Source organism: Bidens hawaiensis, unplaced genomic scaffold (assembly GCF_021521415.1).
Source record: "Bidens hawaiensis isolate Kalapana, Puna unplaced genomic scaffold, B.hawaiensis_p1.1 tig00044079_1, whole genome shotgun sequence".
Classification (NCBI taxonomy): domain Eukaryota; kingdom Viridiplantae; phylum Streptophyta; class Magnoliopsida; order Asterales; family Asteraceae; genus Bidens; species Bidens hawaiensis.
Window position 1 is genome coordinate 137,244 of NW_027497810.1, and position 17,049 is coordinate 154,292.

Here is a 17,049-nt window from a genome sequence, read left to right on the forward strand (position 1 = left end):
ATAAAGTATATGTAGAAAATGTTGAGAAGGTGATCATTGAGGATGTGTTTGAACCTGAGCTTATACACAAAAACCAGAACATTCCAACTTCTAATCACATTTTAAGTGAACTCATTAATTTGAGGAGGCTGTGTATGGTTCACACACAACTCACGTGAAAAAGGAAGAACAAGTTAAGGTTAAACCGGTGAGGGATAAGAAATAAGAAAAACCCAAAGTTTCTGATGCGGATTTGATGCGCTTTATTAATCCTACTGTTTCTAAGCCATCAACTGGTCGCGTGTTTAAGTTGAAAGGAATAGACACGATGTTCACTGAGAAAGACATTCCGATCAGCATTATCAAACCAGAACTGATCAAAAGCGTCTTTCACAATGAAACTTCAAAGATACAAGATCTTGAACGTCAATATGCTTGTGCCAAAACATAAAACACATCAGATCCATTGATAAAAGCTAAGCAATTGTTAAAAACTGCTAAAAAGGTTCATTTTGTGAAATCAACTGGAACTGACACATTGCAAAGTTTTTCCAAAATCTCGATTTCTATATGAAAAAGAAATCTGTGTCGTCTGATGGTTTGGATAAGAGTTTTACTAAGAATGTGAGTCATCAACCTTCTATGGCATCTGTTTTTGCCAAATCTCAACATGATCGTGTGGACATGAGAAGTTGTTTTCTGTGTGGACAACAAGGTCATGTGGTGAGAAACTATGGACAGAAGAAATCTCAGAATCTTCATCCGTTTGTCAAGAACCAATCAAAACCAGTTCCTGTGATAAAGGAGATTCTGAAACGACCTTTGTCATGTGATGATGACACTCACATCATGTTTTCAAACGTGAACCCACGTAAGGTAATTCATGTGAACGAAACATTTGGTCAAGTAAAACCAAAGTTTGTTCCAACCGAGCCAATCTGTAAGAACGTGAACTCAAATGTCGTTCAAGCTAATTATTTATGACGAAAGTCTAAGAGGCCTATAACTTATTCTCAAGTTGCTGAACAACAGTTGAATTCTGTTAAAGTTAATCTTCTAAGAGAAACTCAAAAGATGCCCAATACCGAGGCCTGGGATGCCTTATTGAACTAATCATTATCATTTGTGTGTAGGGTACATCCAAGACTGTGTCTGGTGAAAACTGGATAATGAACAGTGGATGTTCTCCTCATATTACTGGAAATCTCAACCTCTTAAAAATGTGAGAAATATTCACGGGGGTTATGTGGCTTTTGCTGGGAATTCTGGGGTTATGATAACACAAGAAGGTGAAGTTTCAAATGGTCACATTACGTTTGAGAAAGTCAATTACCGTGACAAAGTTGTTCATAATTTATTGAGTGTGTCGCAAATCTGTGACAAGAATTACACAACCATATTTTCTGATAAAGAATGTCTGATCTTAAAACCGGGATACGTCATTCCCAACGACATGGTTATCATGTGATCACCTCGATCGAATGATATTTATATTTTGAATATGTCTTCTAAGGCGTAAACTTCCGTGGAAACGTGTTTCGTTTCTAGAGAAACTGAAAAAAGACTCTATTCTATGGCATCGTAGGATGGGTCATATTCATGTGAGGAAGATGAATTATTTAATGGCGAATGACTTGGTTGAGGGTGTCTCTTTGAAGAATTTTAAATTCTCTGACCATTGTGTTACTTGCAAGAAAGGCATACAGAAGAAAAAGTCACATCCATCTAAGTTATTGAATTCCATTGATACTCCTCTTGAACGACTTCATATGGATCTTTTTGGTCCTGTGAATTGTGCTAGTATCATTGGAGATTGGTATTGTCTTGTGGTTACCGATGATTATTAAAAATATTCATGGGTTTTATTTATGAGTTCAAAAGATCAAACACATGTTCTAGTACATATGTTAATCACTAAGATTGAATCACTATATAAGCAAAAAGTGAGGAGAATTCAAAGTGATAATGGTACTGAATTTAAAAACATTGTATTGGATTTCTTTTGCATTCAAAAAGGAATTCACTGAAAATATAGTGCACCTTATGTACCGCAACAGAACGGTGTTACTGAAAGGAAAAAGAGAACTTTGATTGAAGCTGCTAGAACTATGCTTGCCGATTCTAAGCTTCCGGTCTAATTTTGGAACGAGGCTGTGAATACTGCTTGTTATACGCTTAATCGAGTTCTAACTGTTAAGAGACTCCAAAAGACTAGTTATGAGCTTTTGAACAAACGAAAGCCTAACTTAAAGTACTTGGAACCATTTGGGTGTCCCTGTACGATGTTGAAAAGAGATGTGGGTAAATTTGAAGAAAAAGCCGTTGAGGGTTATTTTTTGGGTTATGCTTCTCTGAAGAAAAGGGTATTTAACGTTACTTCTGGTTGTGTGGAGGAATGGTATCATGTGGACTGTCAAAAGTACACCACACCTCCTCAAGGAAAAGGTCCCGACTGGATGTTTGATTATGATGGTTTGTTTAATTCATTTACTCCATCAACTGAGCAATTAGATGAAGACCTGGTTTGTGCATATTTTGAAGATCAACTGGTAATTCCGAGGTTTTCAAGTTTGAATGATGTAACATCCCGTTTTATCGTTTCAGCTAATAAAATAAATTATGATTAATTATTATAAGTCAGGTTTGTGTTGGATTAAATAAATATAAGTTATGGACTTGGGTTAAAGTACACCACCCAAAACACATACTTAAGATCTCTCTCAAGTTTTCTCCTTTCTCTAGCCGAACCAAGAAGGAAGAATCGATCTCGACTCGAGGTAATGTCAATATGATGTTGTATGGATCCAACCTATTAGACTTAGTCGCGAAACAACGAGCCGACACCGTTAAACCGTTAAAGTCATGAGATCCGGGTGGAGTCTGGTGTAAACCGAACCAAAGATGAGCTTAGGGGTCACCCTAGCTCAGAATTGGATTGAACGGCACTAAAATCGGTGGAAAACGAGTGAGATCTCGTTTTTCCGGCAAAATCGCGGTTTTCCGGCGACGACGGCATCGGAAAGGCGGCGCCGGAACAGTAGATGTGTCAGAGAATGTTTCTCTGACCTAACCCTAATTTGTTAACGGATGTTTAACGAACTAGCCTTGATTCGTTAGCTAATTCGTTAAGGAAAAGAATGACGAATCAACCCCATTCGTTAAGGTCCAATTCGTTATAAGGATTAGTTCGTTAAGGTCCAATTCGCTATAATGACTAGTTCGTTATAAGGTCCAATTCGTGATAAGGATCAGTTCGTTATCAGGCCTAATTCGTTACAAGGTAGATTCGTTATAATAGTAATTCATTTTGATCTCTCATTCGTTAAGGACTGATTAACGAATTAGAACTTTGAAAGAATGACAGAAAGGTCCCTGGACTTAGAATAAAGTGGATAAATTACATAGAAACCCTCAAACTTTTTAAGTTAGCAATTAATATAATAATCAATAATCCTAATGGAAAATGTGTTAAGACAGCTTAACCCCAGCCAGGGGCTCTGCCCCTTGGACCCAACTAGGGGATGCCTCCCCTACAATCCCGCTGTCAGGGGCGCTGCCCTCGGACCCCCGTTTGTTGTGGTTTATATGAATATATAAATATGATATGAGTAGTAATAGTTAACTGATACATGTAATTATTATACAGTTAGCCATGCACAGCTCAAGAAAGGAATAACTATTAATGGAGAACGTAACCGCATGCAGGTGAGTTTCTAGCCCCATATCCTTGTTATGTTTTCGGGGCTGTGTGCATACTCGACGTGATAGCTAATACACTAACCTTAAATGGTAAGTGTATGCCATGTATGATTTATACGTTAAATATGTGTATATTGAATGTGAACGAAAGCTTGTCGGTACGTGAACGATCTTTGGATATTGCGCGTATTTACAAGGGAGGTATGTATATAATGGATGAATGTGTATGATAGTTATATGTACAATATATGAATGTGTATGAATGTGTAAAGAATGTATGTGTATGTTATGAGTATAGAAAGACAAAATGTACGAAGATTAAGAAGTAAGGGATCAGAACCTAATAATATCTGAGATAGAGAAGACGGAGATCAGACCCTAATAATATCTAAGATAGAGAAGTATAGAGGGATCAGGCCCTACTAATATCTGAGATAGACAAGAAAGGGATCAGACCCTAATAGTATCTGAGATAGACAAAGGAAAGAGAGATAAGACCCTAATAATATATGAGATAGAAAAGGAAGGGATCAGACCCTAATAATATTTGAGATAGAATGAACAGTAAATATAAAGTATGAAAGTAATAAATATGTATGTGTGTATGAAAGTATGAAATGAAAGTAAATTAGTAAAGTAATTATTATGTATCTTCAGATGCATGATTGAAGGTAAGTGTATGTATTGTATGATGTATGATTAACTAGAACTCACTCAACGTAGCTGACTTTTAGTATGCACGCAAGTGAGTAGGATGAGACAGCTGGCTTGAGCGGGGACACATGGCAGAAGAATAAGAGTCTGGCATCTGAAGACGCAAGCTGTTTTATGTTTAATTTTTTAATATTGAAACACAAAGAATGTTTTAAGACATGTTCATGATTTGATATGTAATGTTTTATGAAAGTTTTATATTCTGCGTAAAGTTTTAATTAACTTTGATATTTAGAACTGTGTTTATGAGTAAGTCCAACGTCAAAAGTAGGGCACCGGTAACGGGGCCTTACAAATGATGTTGAAGCTCCAACTGTTGCTCCAACTGAAGATCCATGTGATGATCCTCCAGCTTCTTCTGACAATGTTTCTGTTTCTTCTAAGGATACTCCTGATCTTGCTGATGCAGTTGAAAGTGATGAATCACATCAGCTGGGAGAACATTACACTAATTTATTCGACAATGTTGTTGTTCCTGAGAATCCCACTCTTAGGATTGATAATTATCATCCAAATGAAAACATCATTAGGGAACTTGATGTGGGAGTACAAACGCGTCATCAAGTTGCTCCTTCGAATGAAAATAATGTATTGTGTGCTTATGCGGATTTACATTCATCTGGAATCGTAAATCTTGCCAAATTCACTTTCTTTCTATCCCAAGTTGAGCCGACGACCACTCATAAGGCACTTGAAGATCCCTCTTGGGTAGAAGCCATGCAAGAGGAATTGCAGCATTTTGCACGTTTGGGTGTTTGGGATCTTATCGACAAACCCGCTAGACTCAAGAAAGCTATTCCGACTAAGTGGGTATTTAAATGTAAAAAAGACGATCTTGGTGTGATCATGAGAAACAAAGCACGATTAGTGATACAAGTTTTCCATCAGCAAGAGGGTATAGACTATACTGAAGTATATGCTCCAGTTGCAAGATTGGAGTCTATACGAATCTTTCTGGCGTATGCAGCTTACAAGAATATAAAGGTCTATCAAATGGATGTGAAAAGTGCTTTTCTCAATGGTCAATTACACGAGGACGTGTTTGTTTCACAGCCTCCTAGCTTCGAAGATCCTGATTATCCGGACCGAGTTTACCGCTTAAATAAGGCCCTTATGGTCTACATCAAGCCCCGAGAGCTTGGTATGGCACGCTTGCCGATCATCTGACTGATAATGGATTCAAGCGAGGGACTGTCGACTGCACTTTATTTTATAAGAATATTTGTGATGATCTTCTCCTCGTTCAGATATATGTCGACGACATTATCTTTGGGTCTATAAACGACACCTTAAGTAAGGATTTCAAAAAGTCAATGCAAACAAAGTTCGAGATGAGCTCGATGGGAGAGACGAACTTCTTTTAAGGGTTGCAAGTTCACCAGTCTGCAAAAGGAATATTTATTCACCAGACTAAGTATGTGAACGAAAAAATCCCTTCAACTCCTCTCCTCGTGGGTCACAATTTATCACTGGATGAATTGGAGGAAACCCTTGATCCTACCCTCTATCGTGCTATGATCGGATCTTTAGTGTATCTTACGGCTTCTCGCCCTGGCATTATGTTTGCAATTTGTCTTTGTGCTAGGTATCAAGCTAGTCCTCGAGTGACTCACCTAGCAGCGGTCAAGCGTACAGATTGCCCAAAACACATGTGACACTATTAAGTGACAATATTATCATTAATTCATTCAAATCCCAAGTACACAAGTTTATCAAATGAACAAATACAAAGAGAAAGAAACAAAACAACCGTCTTCTTGTTTATTATTTAAATAACCTAACTTCTAGTGACTTCATCTGTTTCATCCTCTAATAAAGGTACCTGTAGCATATATATAAAATAATGTCAACTAAATGAATAGTTGGTGAGTTCACACAAGTTTTGATATACATACATAAAAATCATACAATTCTATGAACAAGTGTAAATGAGCAAGTAATGTCCTTTCCAACTGGGATTTTGCACCAGCGTACTTAGATAAACGCAAGTAAGGTCCTTTCCAGTTGGGATTGTGCACCAACGTACTCGGATAATGAGGCCCTTTTCCACTCATAATAACAAATGTCTTGAGTGCAAAAGGGGGCGTATGATCATACTATATTGAAGTAATCCATGTGCAAGTAATTTTGAGCAAGTAACAAGTAAACACTCAAGTCCATGTACTGAATTGTAGTTTGTAAATAATGAATAAACGAAATCGTAATTTGGATAGGATATATATGCTTCCCCCAAAAGTAGTTAAAGAGTAAAAAGGGGGTGTGAGAAACTCACCTTGATGTTGAAGACAAACTTGAAATAAAACCGAAAGTACGTAAATGAAATCGAAGCAATTGAACGTCATGAACTAGAATTAAAAAGGAAATACAAAATTTAAAGAATAACTATTGGGATTATAAAAGTTAAATAATATTAGTTTTAGGAATGAGACATTAGTTTTAATATATATATTTCATTAACCTATGGCAAATGGGGACTTGGGGATTTGTAATGAGTTTAACAAAAATGAATAAAGTTTATATAAATCATTTGATGCTTATTAGTTGAAGGATGATTTGTAAATAAATAATTATAACTTATTAATATAAGATTAAATAACAATTTTAATAACAATTTATGATTAAACAATTTATGTTTATTCTAGTAACATAATTAATTAATTTACTAATTAATTAACTTAAATGTTTTGCATGAAATTCGTTTAAAGAAATTATAAATATTAGTTTATGTTGAAATAAAATAAACAATAATTAATTTACTAAATTATTAATTTAAAGAAATGAAGTATGCTATATCTATTGTAAAATATTTTAAATAAAAGAAATTTTTATAAATCATTATATTTAAAAAAAAAGTATATAAGTTTATGATGATCAACAAATCAAAAGATTTAGATAAATATATATTCATGCTTGTTCTTGCACAATAACTAGGTTTGATCCAAGATTTAGAAAAACCAAAGTGTTTATTTTGGATATCCATGATCATAAATATTCTTAAGACCAAAATATAAAATTTTTATGATAAAAGTAACATGATCATGAAGAACAAATTATGAAAATTCAACATTAAATCAAAACAAAAACTATAAAATGCATGGAATCATAAAACTTACTTGTTAGTGCTTTCAATCTTAAAAAAATAGTGGATTGAGGTGTGAAAATAATGGAGGGATTTGTCCTCCTTTTATAGTGAAGATATGAAGTAGTTATGTCTTATGGGATTTATGAAAATTAATCATATTTAATATAATTAAAAACAAAAATTAAAATGGTTTAAAAAGTTTTCAAAGTGTTTTAACTCTTCTAGTAAATTTTATTTAATTAAAACATTAATTGCTTTATTTTTATTAGTTAATTAAAAAAAAGTAACATATGAAAAAAAAATTGTAATATAATTATCCAAGATTTATTCTAATGATTTTAGCCCTGCTTGCGGTGCGCACATATGATGTATATATGTGTGAACCCTCGGGTGGGCAAAAGTGAAATTGCACTAATTTTGACGTTATTTTACTAATCTCGTGAAAATAACGTTAAAAGTGACGGACGGTTAATCATGCATCATGTAGTGGCGTTGATAGCCGAAAGACAAGGGTACATGCACCGATCAGCCGGTGTCCCGATGATTGAGTGCTATGTGCCTTATGTCCAAGGCTTGATGCAAAACTACTATCGAGCCGGGGTTCTCACCGGAAGCAGCCTCTCTATCCTTATGGGGTAGAGGTAAGGCTGTCTACATCTTACCCTCCTCAGACCCTACTATAGCTTTGCTATTGGTGGGATATACTGAGTACGATGATGATGATGATGATGATGATGATGATGATGATATTATTCTAATGATTTGCATGGGAAAAGTTCATGCATAAATTATCTTTAAATGAGTAAGCAATACTACAATGATGGTAAAAAGTATATTTGCATAGAAATGATCACATAAAATACATATAACGAAAATTGAGATTAATTAATAATATTATTAAAGTATATGAATTTAGCAAGAACAAAAACCGAAAATTTAAAATGGGTCGGGTTTTCGGGTTTTGCTTTATTTTGATTAGTTAATTAAAAAAAATAACATATGAAAAAAAAAATGGTAGTATAATTATCCAAGATTTATTCTAATGATTTGCATGGGAAAAGTTCTTGCATAAATTATCTTTAAATGAGTATGCAATACTACAAGGATGGTAAAAAGTATATTTGTATAGAAATGATCACATAAAATACATATAACGAAAATTGAGATTAATTAATAATATTATTAAAGTATATGAATTTAGCAAGAACAAAAACCGAAAATTTAAAATGGGTCGGGTTTTCGGGTTTGAAAAGTAACAATGTTACAGGACTTACAACTTTTAGAAATTTCGTCCCGAAATTAAAATAAAAATAAAATTAAATGAGAACAACTAATATACAGAGTTTTTAGAAATTTTAACAATTTTGTATATTAAAATAAAATAACGTCAAATCTTTGAATGACCCGAAAGAACGCCACAAATAGAAAATATGACAAGGACACTTATATATAGGATGTACCAGCGGCGTATCCACCATGCCCTTATCATATTATATTTGTCCCATTCCCCAAAATCATTCCAAGTTCCGAGTTATTTCACATAGCCGGACTTATTATATTTTCCGTGCGAGAACTTTGATAATTACGTGTCGACCCATAATTATCTCTATCGCCGGATGGTCTATATAACTTGTTCTATTGTGTGGTTTTAAGACATAGAACTTAGATAAATAAATAAAATTCTCATATATAATGTTGAAAAAAATAATGAGTTAAAAGGGTAAAAACTTTACAAAACACATTGATAGACCATTCAGGCCAAGGACAACGCGAAAAACAATAAGTCAAGTAAATAAAATCATCGTTTCTAAAGCAAGTAAACGATGTTGAAAACGAAATAAACGAGATAATGAAATTAACGAATGAAATATTTAGAATTATAAACACGTAACATGTAATTGAAATAATAGAGTCGAAATAACGTGACATGTAAATATAGCATTTAACCAACGAAATATGAATATGTAACTTGATAACGCATTGGGTTCGAGAATAGCTTAAATGAAGGAAACTTGTAAGTATCAAAATATCATGATGTTTAAAAAAATGAAAATCTCCAATAGAACATCGACGTGACCAATGGCAACGTTGAGATAAATAAACAATTATATCTTACAAAAATGTAAATTGATAATAACTTGAAACGAAATGGATAAACAAAAATTTTAATATTAAAATATTGAAATCGATTAACTTTGTGAAAAGAAATTTTCCAATAGTAACTTTGTGCTTATCAAGTATATAATTAGAACTTCGAAATTAAAATAAAGTATTTGTCTTAGATTGATGAAATCATGAACAATAAAATGGTTCAAATAAAACATTGACTGGAAGAGAAGTACAATAATAAACAAAACAATTTGTGTAAAAATATAACATCAGATAAACTCGGCATGTACATGAGACACAGTCCCGGTTCTAAGTAAACGAATTTGTTTGGAGAGAACCGGTCACCGATAGTAAAATGTCGAAATAAAATGAAAATACGGTTTCTATTAGGTAACTATGTACACATACATGTTCATAGTCTCAATTTCCACTTAACGGTTACGTTGATGGGAAATTGGTCATAGATCACATAATTCGAAATAAACGCAAACCGATTTAATAAAGCGAATAAAAATGATGTACGAATTTTCGTTTCGTAAAATACAAACGTATATGGATCAAAGATCAATGAACAATCAAAATAAACTTTGTAAACAATATTCTAAAGACATGGATGTAAAATCACTTTGGGTATGTCCAGAAGAAAAAAAATACGTGAAGGAGAAGTTAAAGAAACGAAAATGTAGCTTGTGACGCTTGTCTTCTCGAATGTTGGTTTATTTGGGGTAGGAGAGGTTGACGTGGGAGGTGGTGCCATGATTTCTTACCCGAAACTCATTGGCGTTAACGAAGGGGAAAGAAAGGAGAACTTTAATCTACGAAAATCGGTTGTAAATCGTGATGCTTTTAAATCTAATGGTGAAATAAAATTTATTTAGACAAAAAGTTTTAGCTATCGCAAATACTTGCAAATTTTATGAAACTTTCACATAAAATCAATTGTTTTCTTTTGGCCAGCGGCCTAGAAAAAAGATTGTCAAATACCCTGACTTATTGAATGAAATATTGCCTAAAAAGGGCTTAAAATTTATTTGAAATAAAAAGTTTACTTTAAATACGTTTTGGAATAATAATTACATTTCTATTAGTGGTGACGATAATACTAGTAATAAATAAAAAAAATTCAGAACGGCTAAAAACTTGTTTGAAGCAAATATTTTACTTTAAATATTATTATATTAATAGTAGTGACAATGATACTAGTAATACTAATATTACTAATAATAATAATAATAGTGATAATAATTGAGATAATAAATTCTTTCTAAAGAAAATCCATTTGACTTAAAATTAAAAAATATCTGAGGATTTGGGATTAGGTGTGAGGTGCTAGTAAAAGAAATAAAATGTAGGAAAGTATGCAAAAGAAATATATACTAGTTTGATGAGTTTTTGTAAAAATCTAAGTATTGAAACTGGAAAATTGTATAAGGTCGACAAAGGATATGGGGTTAGGGTATTGCATGGCGGAAACAAGTTAGGCCTTCCAAAGTATAGCGGGTGTGCTAGGGTCACCACAATTATAGTAGGCTTGAAGCATGAGGTCTAACATGTGATTGAGACAAATGGTTAGGTACAGGTCTTGCAGATGGGTGAATGGCGTTGAGTTTGGGTAGGTTTTAGCAATAAGTGGTAATTGAATCTACCACAGATTGAAGTATATCAACGTTTCAGGAAAGTAAAGTGGTGGTATTTACACAAACTGTACAAAGGGTGTGTTTCAGTGCGAGGCTCTTTGGTTGGGTTTGGTTTGAATTTCCAAGAATTGTGATGGGTTTGAATTTGAATTTACTATAGCAATCAAGGTGGGTGTGGTTAAACGTGGGGTGATCGGGATCGCAGAGGCCATTTGCTTGATAACTCGGATTGCCATTTTGCGGGTTGAGTGCGACAACTAGGAAACAAGGAGGCATGATACGAAACATGAAGAATTCACGTGACTTGGGACGTAAGTATAAAAACGACAAATAGATACATCAATAAAAACAAGTAAATAAAAGAAATCGTATGAAACAAAATTTGAAATCGAAATTGAAATTCCCATGAGACGTCATGAGTTTTCATAATGTCAATAAACCAAAATCTCATAAATTATTTGAATAACCATATGAAAAAAAAATATTAAACTTAACAATAAATAGTGAAATCGAATTGAAAATCGAGTGTTTATGAACCACCATGACTTTTAAATTTCAATTCTAAAACATAAGAGTAAATGAGTATAACAATAAGGTAATCGAATTGGAGTTCGACCATTCATGTATCACCATGACCTTCCGAATTTTCAATTCTAAAACGTAGTAGTAAATGAATAAAAACAATATAGTAATCAAATCGAAATTCAACCATTTATGTATCACCATAACTTTTTGAATTTTTGATTTAAAACATAATAGTAAAATAACAAAATAATCGTTTGAAATTCAGTTATTACTTTGCAAACTTTTAATAGTTTAAACCGTAAATGAGCGTATAAATAAAGAAAACGTGTCATAAAATTTTTAAACTTAACTATTCTCGTATAAAAATGCGTAATTAAATCGAAACGAAATCTGGGTATTCGAGTACAGACTTCCAGTTTAAACACATTGTAAAACATAGAGGAGTGCAACCATATTCTTTTCACAAAGAGAACATGGTCGTGTTTGAAAACTTAAAGTTGTGATTCATATGGCGTTGAAAGTGGTATGTTTTGGATTAATAGAGTTCATGCTCTTTCCTAACTCTCCAGGTAAGCAACCGGGTCCCGCGTCTGATTGGGATTTATACGCATTGCTTATCCTTAGGTTTCAATAACCTTGGTGTCAAGAGTTTCAGAAAACAGGAACGCCCCCCTTACAGTTTACTACATACCCGCCATAAAGAACCATCTTTAAGAAGAATAAGTATCGGAACACCACAATGAAAATTAATAATTTAAAATGTTGGAAAAATCCTTGTTTTTAGGCATAAGCCTTGGACTTGTGTGTGCTTGTGTAATTGAAATACTTGAATCATCAGTATAATAGTATTTGCGTACATGAGGTATAAACAAATTAATAATAACCAAATAATGTGCATTGAACAATCAAATTAGGCTCACATAATTTCTAATCATGCAACCTAAACAATTAAGCAAATAAACTATAACCAACTAGAACACTACGTCTAATGCCCTATCTTATAGTCACGGCTCGGATACCAATCTGTAACACCCCGGCTAAAGCGGAATACGCCCGAGTGTGACGTACAGATTGCGCAAAACACATGTGACACTATTAAGTGACAATATTATCATTAATTAAATTAAACATCAAGTACACAAGTTTGTAACAAGAAATATAATGGAAATGCAAGAGCAATTAACAACTTGTCCATTTATTAATATAACCTAAGTTCTAGTGTCTTCGTCACGGCAACATTCTCTAAATAAGGTACCTGTAGCATATATATAAAATAATGTCAACTAAATGAATAGTTGGTGCCCCTCGCACCACCAATATTGTCCGCTCTGCCCACGAAGAGCTCACGGATTTGTTTTTGGTTGCCCAAAACACGTTGGTGATTGAAGACGCGGGACATTTACTTACGAACCAAGGATCTCTCTTGTCCACGGCCGATGTGGAATAGCCTAAGAGTGGGACGATGTTGTGTTTGTCAAGGGTGTTACAGACAACCCCCCTTTGGACTCATCGTCCTTGATGAGGCATGTCCCATCATCCCGAATGGCACAAGAGTGGATCTGATACCACCCCCCTCGCACCACCAATATTGTCCGCTCTGCCCACGAAGAGCTCACGGATTTGTTTTTGATTGCCCAAAACGTGTTGGTGATTGAAGAGGCATGACATTTACTTATGAACCAAGGATCTCTCTGGTCCACGGCCGATGTGGGATAGCCTAAGAGTGGGACGATGTTGTGTTTATCAAGGGTGTTACAGCAATCCAGACACCGGGTTATGGTACCCCAAGGAAGATAACTTTGAACTTACCGCCTTTTTAGACTCAGACTACGGAGATTGCAAGATTGACTTCAAATCGATTACGGCAGGGTGTCAATTCTTAGGAAACCGGCTTGTTTCCTGGCAGTGTAAGAAGTAGATGACGGTCTCCACTTCAACTGCTGAGGCAAAATATGCTGCAGCTTCGAGTTGTTGTTCCCAGGTTTTGTGGATCCAACAATATCTGCGCGACTACGGTTTGAAGTTTCTTACTACTCCAATTTTAATTGATAACTCTCCTGCCATTAGCATCACCAAAAATCCCGTACAACATTCTAAAACGAAACATATCGAAATTCGATATCATTTCATTTGGGATTGTTTTGAAAAGAAATTAATCGACCTTGAGAAAGTACATACCGATTTTCAAAAAGCCGATCTATTTACAAAAGCCTTTGACAAAACTCGATTTAAATTTTTGCTTGGTTTAAATGGATTGAAGACCCTTGCTGATATCCTGAAACAAGGATAACTATCTCTCTCTTCTGTTTATTTTTTCATTTTAAAATTTATTTTGATTTTGGGTTTTAGGGGGTGAAAAATAGAAAATACAAAAATATTGTGCTTTTCGTTTGTATAGATAAAACCCAAAAACATTGAAAAAATTTGAAAAATCAAAAATATTGTGTTTTCTTGTCTTTAATGTTTTTCTTTAAAATATTTTGAAAAATCCAAAATCATTGAAAAATTTTGAAAAAAACCATAAAGATTGAATTTTCAGTTTGTATAGAAAAATCCGAAAAACCAAAAAGATTGTGAAATTTTTATGTTTATAAGAAAATTGAAAAAGACAAAAAGATTGTGTTTTATGTATGTAAAGAGAAAAACCAAAAAGATTTTTTCATACGTTCGCTGAAAAGTATGTCAATTACTCATATTTGAAGGACATATACTTGTATATGTTTGGTCCTGATATTTACTCGTAAATGTTCGGGATAGCCATTTACTTGACAATGGAAAGTAGTTGGGGCATTTGTTATGCGTTTTACTTTATTTTCTCGCTGAAAATTATGTCGGTCATTTAAGTTTGTGGAGCATGCTTGCATGTCTTGGTCCTAATATTTACTTGTGAGTTGATAGAATAGCCATTAATCTATAGAGTTAATGTAACTGGGGTGATTAAATTTATTTTGTTTTATGCTCCTCAAAATTTTGAGTTTTTGAAGCAAAAAGAGAAAATGATAGTACATTGATTGTTTTGACCCCATATCCAGCAAGAAATAAGCTTAAAAGACTGAGTGCTTAATTGCATTGGTGCATTGGTAGGTCTTAAACAATCCATTAGAGTAAAGTATGTGATATAAACTCAAGCCTTATATTTGTTTGATCACTCAAAAATAATATAAAGCAAATAACAAGCGTTGAGGTTCTAGACACTGTGAGTCTTTATGCGGCTTAACCATCTAGGTATTCATATGCATGAATATTTTATTCGCTTTTAGAGCAAACCCAAGGTTATTAAATTTGATCACTGTTGTACCTCGTACAATCTAAATTACTGACTTGATCAAAATACGCTGTTAGTCATACATTTGTTCCTCCCTTGCGAACGTCTCAAATACCAGTAAGAAACGGATCCCAGGGGATACAGTGTATGTAAGCCGACAGATCGACTCGTGCATATTCATTCATAGTAAAGGAAACTCAATGCATTGCTAATCAATTTCTATAAAATTCAAATTTTGATCAACAATATAATGTTTTAAGTCAAGTTGGGGTGATATGGCAAAAATCAAATTAAGCTTGAACCGAGATTAGAGGCTGATAGTTTCTGATATTCTGTGCTCTAATTGAATCATTAATCATATCACAAAAACGCTTGAAAGCTTGCGATAAGATTTAAGTGGAAACAATATCAATGACCGACTAAACACCAGTCACAATATCGCTGAAATATAAAACTGTGATGGAAGGGTAATATGGTCAATATGATTCTCTGCTCAAACTCACCAAAAATCCAAAAATATGTACTGCTTTTAAAAACTCATACAAAAACACAAAAATATTTTCCTGCTTTACATTTCAATTTTTGGATATTTTTCTAGTAAATATTTTTCATTAACAAAAATTTCAAAATACCAAAAAGATTTTGCTTTTTCATTTACATCTATTTTTAATTTTTTTTAAGTTAAGTGTTTCAACACGTAAAACATGTTAAGGTATTCGATCATCGAGATTTGGGTTCTCATTGATTTTCTTAAGTTACCAAACTCACACTACAGAACAACCTGAACATGAAACATTCTTCACAACACCACCCACATCACCACTCACTAACACAGACCTGTTCCAGAGAAATCTAGATTTGATGTTAGAGAATGCTGAATTGAAAAGAAGAAGTGAGGAGGTGACCAATGAAAATGTGATGCTGTTAGAGAAGTTGGTTCAAGCTAACATGAGAATTCAAGCCCTGGTGCAGGAGGTTGAGAAGACCTCAGCTGCCCCAAAACAGGGGGAGAATGAATCTAGGCCAACTGTCTCAAATGTGAATGTTGAAGAGACTGTAGAAGTTGTTGAGACTGCAGACAGTTTAAAGCTGATTATGAATGTGTATGATGATGGAGAGGAAAGTAGTGAGGAGATGAGAATTTTGGATGAAGAAGAGTATGAAGGAGATATGTCTGAGGGTGCAGAACAAGATTATGACTATATTGATGAAATGAGAAATGTGGAAAGGAATGTAGAGAATGTTGAGATAGTGAATGAGATTGAAAAGACAAATGTTGAGGAGAATGTAGCTGCTGAAATTGCTACTGATGTCTTAACTGACATAGCTACTGATGTTCAGACTGATGTTACTGATGCTCAAATTGAAGAAATCATTGATGAAAATGCTGCTACTGAGGAACTTATAAACACTGAACTATAAACTGATCAAGAAGCAAGTTCCAAGAGAATAGAGCATGACCCAGAACTGGAAGTACAGTCTGAAGATGAGGAGGATGTGAGGAGAAGGATTGAGAAGGGTAAGACAAAGGTTACAGAAGAAGAGCCCGTTAAGGCATATCCTGAAAAAGATGTATTATTTAGAGAAGATGATGAAGCTGCTGTTGCTGCTCTAAGGGAACAAGAAAACATTTTGAGAGAAACAAGGGACAGAGAAATACTGGCCCAAACTATGGACCCTGTAGAGTTGGCAAAGCAGGAAAACTTGATCAATCAAGCCAAATTTGCAAAGGAATTCATTGAAGAAGTGGCATATCAAGAAGTGATAGAGGCCTTGATTGAGTTGAGAAGAGATGAGGAAGTTGATAACTCCCTAGCTATGGTGGTCAGCATGTTTCAAACTGAAAGTCAACAAGAAACAAAGTCAAATGAGACTGTTGAACCAGTAAATTTGAATACTGATATGATGGCTGAAGAAGAAATTGGTGAGTCCATGGCCTCAATGGCTGCACAGAAATAGGCTCAATAGATCAAAGATGACATTAGACAAAATCCTGATGAAAGGGAGTATGTGGATGATCCCAAGTATGGAAAGAAGTA